The sequence below is a fragment of the Gallinula chloropus genome (assembly GCF_964237585.1).
Source record: "Gallinula chloropus genome assembly, chromosome: 12".
Lineage (NCBI taxonomy): Eukaryota > Metazoa > Chordata > Aves > Gruiformes > Rallidae > Gallinula > Gallinula chloropus.
This window is the reverse complement of record NC_140097.1, coordinates 15045526-15053832: the sequence shown is the minus strand read 5'-3', so window position 1 is coordinate 15053832 and position 8307 is coordinate 15045526.

Here is an 8307-nt window from a genome sequence, read left to right as displayed (position 1 = left end):
CTTAAGCGCAATGCACTTTCCCTCTATAGAGACGCTCTTTTCCCTCTTAAGCGTGATGCACTTTCCCACTTAAGAGACGCTCTTTTCCCTCTTAAGCGCGATGCACTTTCCCTCTATAGAGACGCTCTTTTCCCTCTTAAGCGCGATGCACTTTCCCACTTAAGAGACGCTCTTTTCCCTCTTAAGCGCGATGCACTTTCCCTCTATAGAGACGTTTTTTTCCCTCTTAAGCGCGATGCACTTTCCCTCTATAGAGACGCTCTTTTCCCTCTTAAGCGCGATGCACTTTCCCTCTATAGAGGCTCTTTTCCCTCTTAAGCGCGATGCACTTTCCCTCTATAGAGAGGCTCTTTTCCCTCTTAAGCGCGATGCACTTTCCCTCTATAGAGACGCTCTTTTCCCTCTTAAGCGCGATGCACTTTCCCTCTATAGAGACGCTCTTTTCCCTCTTAAGCGCGATGCACTTTCACACTTAAGAGACGGTCTTTTCCCTCTTAAGCGCGATGTATTTTCCCACTTCAGAGACGCTCTTTTCCCTCTTAAGTGCGATGCATTTTCCCACTTAAGAGATGCTCTTTTCCCTCTTAAGCGCGATGTATTTTCCCACTTCAGAGACGCTCTTTTCCCTCTTAAGCGCGATGCACTTTCCCTCTATAGAGAGGCTCTTTTCCCTCTTAAGCGCGATGCACTTTCCCTCTATAGAGACGCTCTTTTCCCTCTTAAGCGCGATGCACTTTCACACTTAAGAGACGGTCTTTTCCCTCTTAAGCGCGATGCACTTTCCCTCTTTAGAGATGCTCTTTTCCCTCTTAAGCGCGATGTATTTTCCCACTTCAGAGACGCTCTTTTCCCTCTTAAGTGCGATGCACTTTCCCTCTATAGAGACGCTCTTTTCCCTCTTAAGCGCGATGTATTTTCCCACTTAAGAGACGCTCTTTTCCCTCTTAAGCGCGATGCACTTTCCCTGTATAAAGAGGCTCTTTTCCCTCTTAAGCGCGATGCACTTTCCCTCTATAGAGACGTTTTTTCCCTCTTAAGCGCGATGCACTTTCCCTCTATAGAGACGCTCTTTTCCCCCTTAAGCACGATGCATTTTCCCTCTATAGAGACGCTCTTTTCCCTCTTAAGCGCGATGCACTTTCCCTCTATAGAGACGCTCTTTTCCCTCTTAAGCGCGATGCACTTTCCCTCTATAGAGACGTTTTTTTCCCTCTTAAGCGCGATGCACGTTCCCTCTATAGAGAGGCTCTTTTCCCTCTTAAGCGCGATGCACTTTCCCTCTATAGAGGCTCTTTTCCCTCTTAAGCGCGATGCACTTTCCCTCTATAGAGAGGCTCTTTTCCCTCTTAAGCGCGATGCACTTTCACACTTAAGAGACGGTCTTTTCCCTCTTAAGCGCGATGTATTTTCCCACTTCAGAGACGCTCTTTTCCCTCTTAAGTGCGATGCCTTTTTCTTACTTAAGAGATGCTCTTTTCCCTCTTAAGCGCGATGTATTTTCCCACTTCAGAGACGCTCTTTTCCCTCTTAAGCGCGATGCACTTTCCCTCTATAGAGGCTCTTTTCCCTCTTAAGCGCGATGCACTTTCCCTCTATAGAGAGGCTCTTTTCCCTCTTAAGCGCGATGCACTTTCCCTCTATAGAGACGCTCTTTTCCCTCTTAAGCGCGATGCACTTTCACACTTAAGAGACGGTCTTTTCCCTCTTAAGCGCGATGCACTTTCCCTCTTTAGAGATGCTCTTTTCCCTCTTAAGCGCGATGTATTTTCCCACTTCAGAGACGCTCTTTTCCCTCTTAAGTGCGATGCACTTTCCCTCTATAGAGACGCTCTTTTCCCTCTTAAGCGCGATGTATTTTCCCACTTAAGAGACGCTCTTTTCCCTCTTAAGCGCGATGCACTTTCCCTGTATAAAGAGGCTCTTTTCCCTCTTAAGCGCGATGCACTTTCCCTCTATAGAGACGTTTTTTCCCTCTTAAGCGCGATGCACTTTCCCTCTATAGAGACGCTCTTTTCCCACTTAAGCACGATGCATCTTCCCTCTATAGAGACGCTCTTTTCCCTCTTAAGCGCGATGCACTTTCCCACTTAAGAGACGCTCTTTTCCCTCTTAAGCGCGATGCACTTTCCCTCTATAGAGACGTTTTTTTCCCTCTTAAGCGCGATGCACTTTCCCTCTATAGAGAGGCTCTTTTCCCTCTTAAGCGCGATGCACTTTCCCTCTATAGAGGCTCTTTTCCCTCTTAAGCGCGATGCACTTTCCCTCTATAGAGAGGCTCTTTTCCCTCTTAAGCGCGATGCACTTTCCCTCTATAGAGACGCTCTTTTCCCTCTTAAGCGCGATGCACTTTCCCTCTATAGAGACGCTCTTTTCCCTCTTAAGCGCGATGCACTTTCACACTTAAGAGACGGTCTTTTCCCTCTTAAGCGCGATGTATTTTCCCACTTCAGAGACGCTCTTTTCCCTCTTAAGTGCGATGCATTTTCCCACTTAAGAGATGCTCTTTTCCCTCTTAAGCGCGATGTATTTTCCCACTTCAGAGACGCTCTTTTCCCTCTTAAGCGCGATGCACTTTCCCTCTATAGAGGCTCTTTTCCCTCTTAAGCGCGATGCACTTTCCCTCTATAGAGAGGCTCTTTTCCCTCTTAAGCGCGATGCACTTTCCCTCTATAGAGACGCTCTTTTCCCTCTTAAGCGCGATGCACTTTCACACTTAAGAGACGGTCTTTTCCCTCTTAAGCGCGATGCACTTTCCCTCTTTAGAGATGCTCTTTTCCCTCTTAAGCGCGATGTATTTTCCCACTTCAGAGACGCTCTTTTCCCTCTTAAGTGCGATGCACTTTCCCTCTATAGAGACGCTCTTTTCCCTCTTAAGCGCGATGTATTTTCCCACTTAAGAGACGCTCTTTTCCCTCTTAAGCGCGATGCACTTTCCCTGTATAAAGAGGCTCTTTTCCCTCTTAAGCGCGATGCACTTTCCCTCTATAGAGACGTTTTTTCCCTCTTAAGCGCGATGCACTTTCCCTCTATAGAGACGCTCTTTTCCCCCTTAAGCACGATGCATTTTCCCTCTATAGAGACGCTCTTTTCCCTCTTAAGCGCGATGCACTTTCCCACTATAGAGACGCTCTTTTCCCTCTTAAGCGCGATGCACTTTCCCTCTATAGAGACGCTGTTTTCCCTCTTAAGCGCGATGCACTTTCCCTCTATAGAGACATTTTTTCCCTCTTAAGCGCAATCCACTTTCCAACTTAAGAGACGCTCTTTTCCCTCTTAAGCGTGATGCACTTTCCCTGTATAAAGAGGCTCTTTTCCCTCTTAAGCGCAATGCACTTTCCCTCTATAGAGACGCTCTTTTCCCTCTTAAGTGCGATGTATTTTCCCACTTAAGAGACGCTCTTTTCCCTCTTAAGCGCGATGCACTTTCCCTCTATAGAGGCGTTTTTTTCCCTCTTAAGCGCGATGCACTTTCCCACTTAAGAGACGCTCTTTTCCCTCTTAAGCGCGATGCACTTTCCCTCTATAGAGACGCTCTTTTCCCTCTTAAGCGCGATGTATTTTCCCACTTAAGAGTCGCTCTTTTCCCTCTTAAGCGCGATGTATTTTCCCACTTCAGAGATGCTCTTTTCTCTCTTAAGCGCGATGCACTTTCCCTCTATAGAGAGGCTCTTTTCCCTCTTAAGCGCGATGCACTTTCCCACTTAAGAGACGCTCTTTTCCCTCTTAAGCGCGATGCACTTTCCCTCTATAGAGACGTTTTTTCCCTCTTAAGCGCGATGCACTTTCCCTCTATAGAGACGCTCTTTTCCCTCTTAAGCGCGATGCACTTTCCCTCTATAGAGACGCTCTTTTCCCTCTTAAGCGCGATGCACTTTCCCTCTATAGAGACGCTCTTTTCCCTCTTAAGCGCGATGCATTTTCCCACTTAAGAGATGCTCTTTTCTCTCTTAAGCGCGATGCACTTTCCCTCTATAGAGACGCTCTTTTCCCTCTTCAGCGCGATGCAATTTCCCTCTATAGAGGCGTTTTTTTCCCTCTTAAGCGCGATGCACTTTCCCACTTAAGAGACGCTCTTTTCCCTCTTAAGCGCGATGCACTTTCCCTCTATAGAGACGCTCTTTTCCCTCTTAAGTGCGATGCATTTTCCCACTTAAGAGATGCTCTTTTCTCTCTTAAGCGCGATGCACTTTCCCACTTAAGAGACGCTCTTTTCCCTCTTAAGCGCGATGCACTTTCCCTCTATAGAGGCGTTTTTTTCCCTCTTAAGCGCGATGCACTTTCCCTCTATAGAGACGCTCTTTTCCCGCTTAAGCGCGATGCACTTTCCCTCTATAGAGGCTCTTTTCCCTCTTAAGCGTGATGCACTTTCCCTCTATAGAGACGCTCTTTTCCCTCTTAAGCGCGATGTATTTTCCCACTTAAGAGACGCTCTTTTCCCTCTTAAGTGCGATGTATTTTCCCACTTCAGAGACGCTCTTTTCTCTCTTAAGCGCGATGCACTTTCGCTGTATAAAGAGGCTCTTTTCCCTCTTAAGCTCGATGCACTTTCCCTCTATAGAGACGCTCATTTCCCTCTTAAGCGCGATGCACTTTCCCACTTAAGAGACGCTCTTTTCCCTCTTAAGCGCGATGCACTTTCCCTCTATAGAGACGCTCTTTTCCCTCTTAAGCGCGATGCACTTTCCCTCTATAGAGACGCTCTTTTCCCTCTTAAGTGCGATGTATTTTCCCACTTAAGAGACGCTCTTTTCCCTCTTAAACGCGATGCACTTTCCCACTTAAGAGACGCTCTTTTCCCTCTTAAGCGCGATGCACTTTCCCACTTAAGAGACGGTCTTTTCCCTCTTAAGCATGATGCACTTTCCCTCTATAGAGACGCTCTTTTCCCTCTTAAGCGCGATGCACTTTCCCTCTATAGAGACGCTCTTTTCCCTCTTAAGCGCGATGCATTTTCCCACTTAAGAGATGCTCTTTTCTCTCTTAAGCGCGATGCACTTTCCCTCTATCGAGATGTTTTTTTCCCTCTTAAGCGCGATGTATTTTCCCACTTAAGAGACGCTCTTTTCCCTCTTAAGTGCGATGCATTTTCCCACTTAAGAGATGCTCTTTTCTCTCTTAAGCGCAATGCACTTTCCCTCTATAGAGACGTTTTTTCCCTCTTAAGCGCGATGCACTTTCCCTCTAGAGACGCTCATTTCCCGCTTAAGCGCGATGCACTTTCCCTCTATAGAGACGTTTTTTCCCTCTTAAGCGCGATGCACTTTCCCTCTATAGAGACGCTCTTTTCCCTCTTAAGCGCGATGTATTTTCCCACTTAAAAGACGCTCTTTTCCCTCTTAAGTGCGATGCATTTTCCCACTTAAGAGATGCTCTTTTCTCTCTTAAGCGTGACGCATTTTCTCTCGGTAGAGATGCTCTTTTCCCTCTTAAGCGCGATACACTTTCCTTCTATACAGAGTATCTTTTCCCTCTTAAGCGCGATGCACTTTCCCTCTATAGAGACGCTCTTTTCCCGCTTAAGCGCGATGCACTTTCCCTCTATAGAGGCTCTTTTCCCTCTTAAGCGCGATGCACTTTCCCTCTATAGAGACGCTCTTTTCCCTCTTAAGCGCGATGTATTTTCCCACTTAAGAGACGCTCTTTTCCCTCTTAAGTGCGATGCATTTTCCCACTTCAGAGATGCTCTTTTCTCTCTTAAGCGCGATGCACTTTCCCTGTATAAAGAGGCTCTTTTCCCTCTTAAGCGCGATGCACTTTCCCTCTATAGAGACGCTCTTTTCCCTCTTAAGGGCGATGCACTTTCCCACTTAAGAGACGCTCTTTTCCCTCTTAAGCGCGATGCACTTTCCCACTTAAGAGACGCTCTTTTCCCTCTTAAGCGCGATGCACTTTCCCTCTATAGAGACGCTCTTTTCCCTCTTAAGCGCAATGCACTTTCCCACTTAAGAGACGGTCTTTTCCCTCTTAAGCGTGATGCACTTTCCCTCTATAGAGACGCTCTTTTCCCTCTTAAGCGCGATGCACTTTCCCTCTATAGAGACGCTCTTTTCCCTCTTAAGCGCGATGCACTTTCCCACTTAAGAGACGCTCTTTTCCCTCTTAAGTGCGATGCATTTTCCCACTTAAGAGATGCTCTTTTCTCTCTTAAGCGCGATGCACTTTCCCTGTATAAAGAGGCTCTTTTCCCTCTTAAGCGTGATGCACTTTCCCTCTATAGAGACGCTCTTTTCCCTCTTAAGCGCGATGCACTTTCCCACTTAAGAGACGCTCTTTTCCCTCTTAAGCGTGATGCACTTTCCCACTTAAGAGACGGTCTTTTCCCTCTTAAGCGTGATGCACTTTCCCTCTATAGAGACGCTCTTTTCCCTCTTAAGCGCGATGCACTTTCCCTCTATCGAGATGTTTTTTTCCCTCTTAAGCGCGCTGTATTTTCCCACCTTAGAGACGCTCTTTTCCCTCTTAAGTGCGATGCATTTTCCCACTTCAGAGATGCTCTTTTCTCTCTTAAGCGCGATGCACTTTCCCTGTATAAAGAGGCTCTTTTCCCTCTTAAGCGCGATGCACTTTCCCTCTATAGAGACGCTCTTTTCCCTCTTAAGCGCGATGCATTTTCCCACTTAAGAGATGCTCTTTTCTCTCTTAAGCGCGATGCACTTTCCCTCTATAGAGACGCTCTTTTCCCTCTTCAGCGCGATGCAATTTCCCTCTATAGAGGCGTTTTTTTCCCTCTTAAGCTCGATGCACTTTCCCACTTAAGAGACGCTCTTTTCCCTCTTAAGCGCGATGCACTTTCCCTCTATAGAGACGCTCTTTTCCCTCTTAAGTGCGATGCATTTTCCCACTTAAGAGATGCTCTTTTCTCTCTTAAGCGCGATGCACTTTCCCACTTAAGAGACGCTCTTTTCCCTCTTAAGCGCGATGCACTTTCCCTCTATAGAGGCGTTTTTTTCCCTCTTAAGCGCGATGCACTTTCCCTCTATAGAGACGCTCTTTTCCCACTTAAGCGCGATGCACTTTCCCTCTATAGAGGCTCTTTTCCCTCTTAAGCGTGATGCACTTTCCCTCTATAGAGACGCTCTTTTCCCTCTTAAGCGCGATGTATTTTCCCACTTAAGAGACGCTCTTTTCCCTCTTAAGTGCGATGTATTTTCCCACTTCAGAGACGCTCTTTTCTCTCTTAAGCGCGATGCACTTTCGCTGTATAAAGAGGCTCTTTTCCCTCTTAAGCGCGATGCACTTTCCCTCTATAGAGACGCTCATTTCCCTCTTAAGCGCGATGCACTTTCCCACTTAAGAGACGCTCTTTTCCCTCTTAAGCGCGATGCACTTTCCCTCTATAGAGACGCTCTTTTCCCTCTTAAGCGCGATGCACTTTCCCTCTATAGAGACGCTCTTTTCCCTCTTAAGCGCGATGCAATTTCCCACTTAAGAGACGCTCTTTTCCCTCTTAAGCGCGATGCACTTTCCCTCTATAGAGACGCTCTTTTCCCTCTTAAGTGCGATGTATTTTCCCACTTAAGAGACGCTCTTTTCCCTCTTAAACGCGATGCACTTTCCCTCTATAGAGACGCTCTTTTCCCTCTTAAGCGCGATGCACTTTCCCACTTAAGAGACGGTCTTTTCCCTCTTAAGCATGATGCACTTTCCCTCTATAGAGACGCTCTTTTCCCTCTTAAGCGCGATGCACTTTCCCTCTATAGAGACGCTCTTTTCCCTCTTAAGCGCGATGCATTTTCCCACTTAAGAGATGCTCTTTTCTCTCTTAAGCGCGATGCACTTTCCCTCTATCGAGATGTTTTTTTCCCTCTTAAGCGCGATGTATTTTCCCACTTAAGAGACGCTCTTTTCCCTCTTAAGTGCGATGCATTTTCCCACTTAAGAGATGCTCTTTTCTCTCTTAAGCGCAATGCACTTTCCCTCTATAGAGACGTTTTTTCCCTCTTAAGCGCGATGCACTTTCCCTCTATAGAGACGTTTTTTCCCTCTTAAGCGCGATGCACTTTCCCTCTATAGAGACGCTCTTTTCCCTCTTAAGCGCGATGCACTTTCCCTCTAGAGACGCTCATTTCCCGCTTAAGCGCGATACACTTTCCCTCTATAGAGACGTTTTTTCCCTCTTAAGCGCGATGCACTTTCCCTCTATAGAGACGCTCTTTTCCCTCTTAAGCGCGATGTATTTTCCCACTTAAAAGACGCTCTTTTCCCTCTTAAGTGCGATGCATTTTCCCACTTAAGAGATGCTCTTTTCCCTCTTAAGCGTGACGCATTTTCTCTCGGTAGAGATGCTCTTTTCCCTCTTAAGCGCGA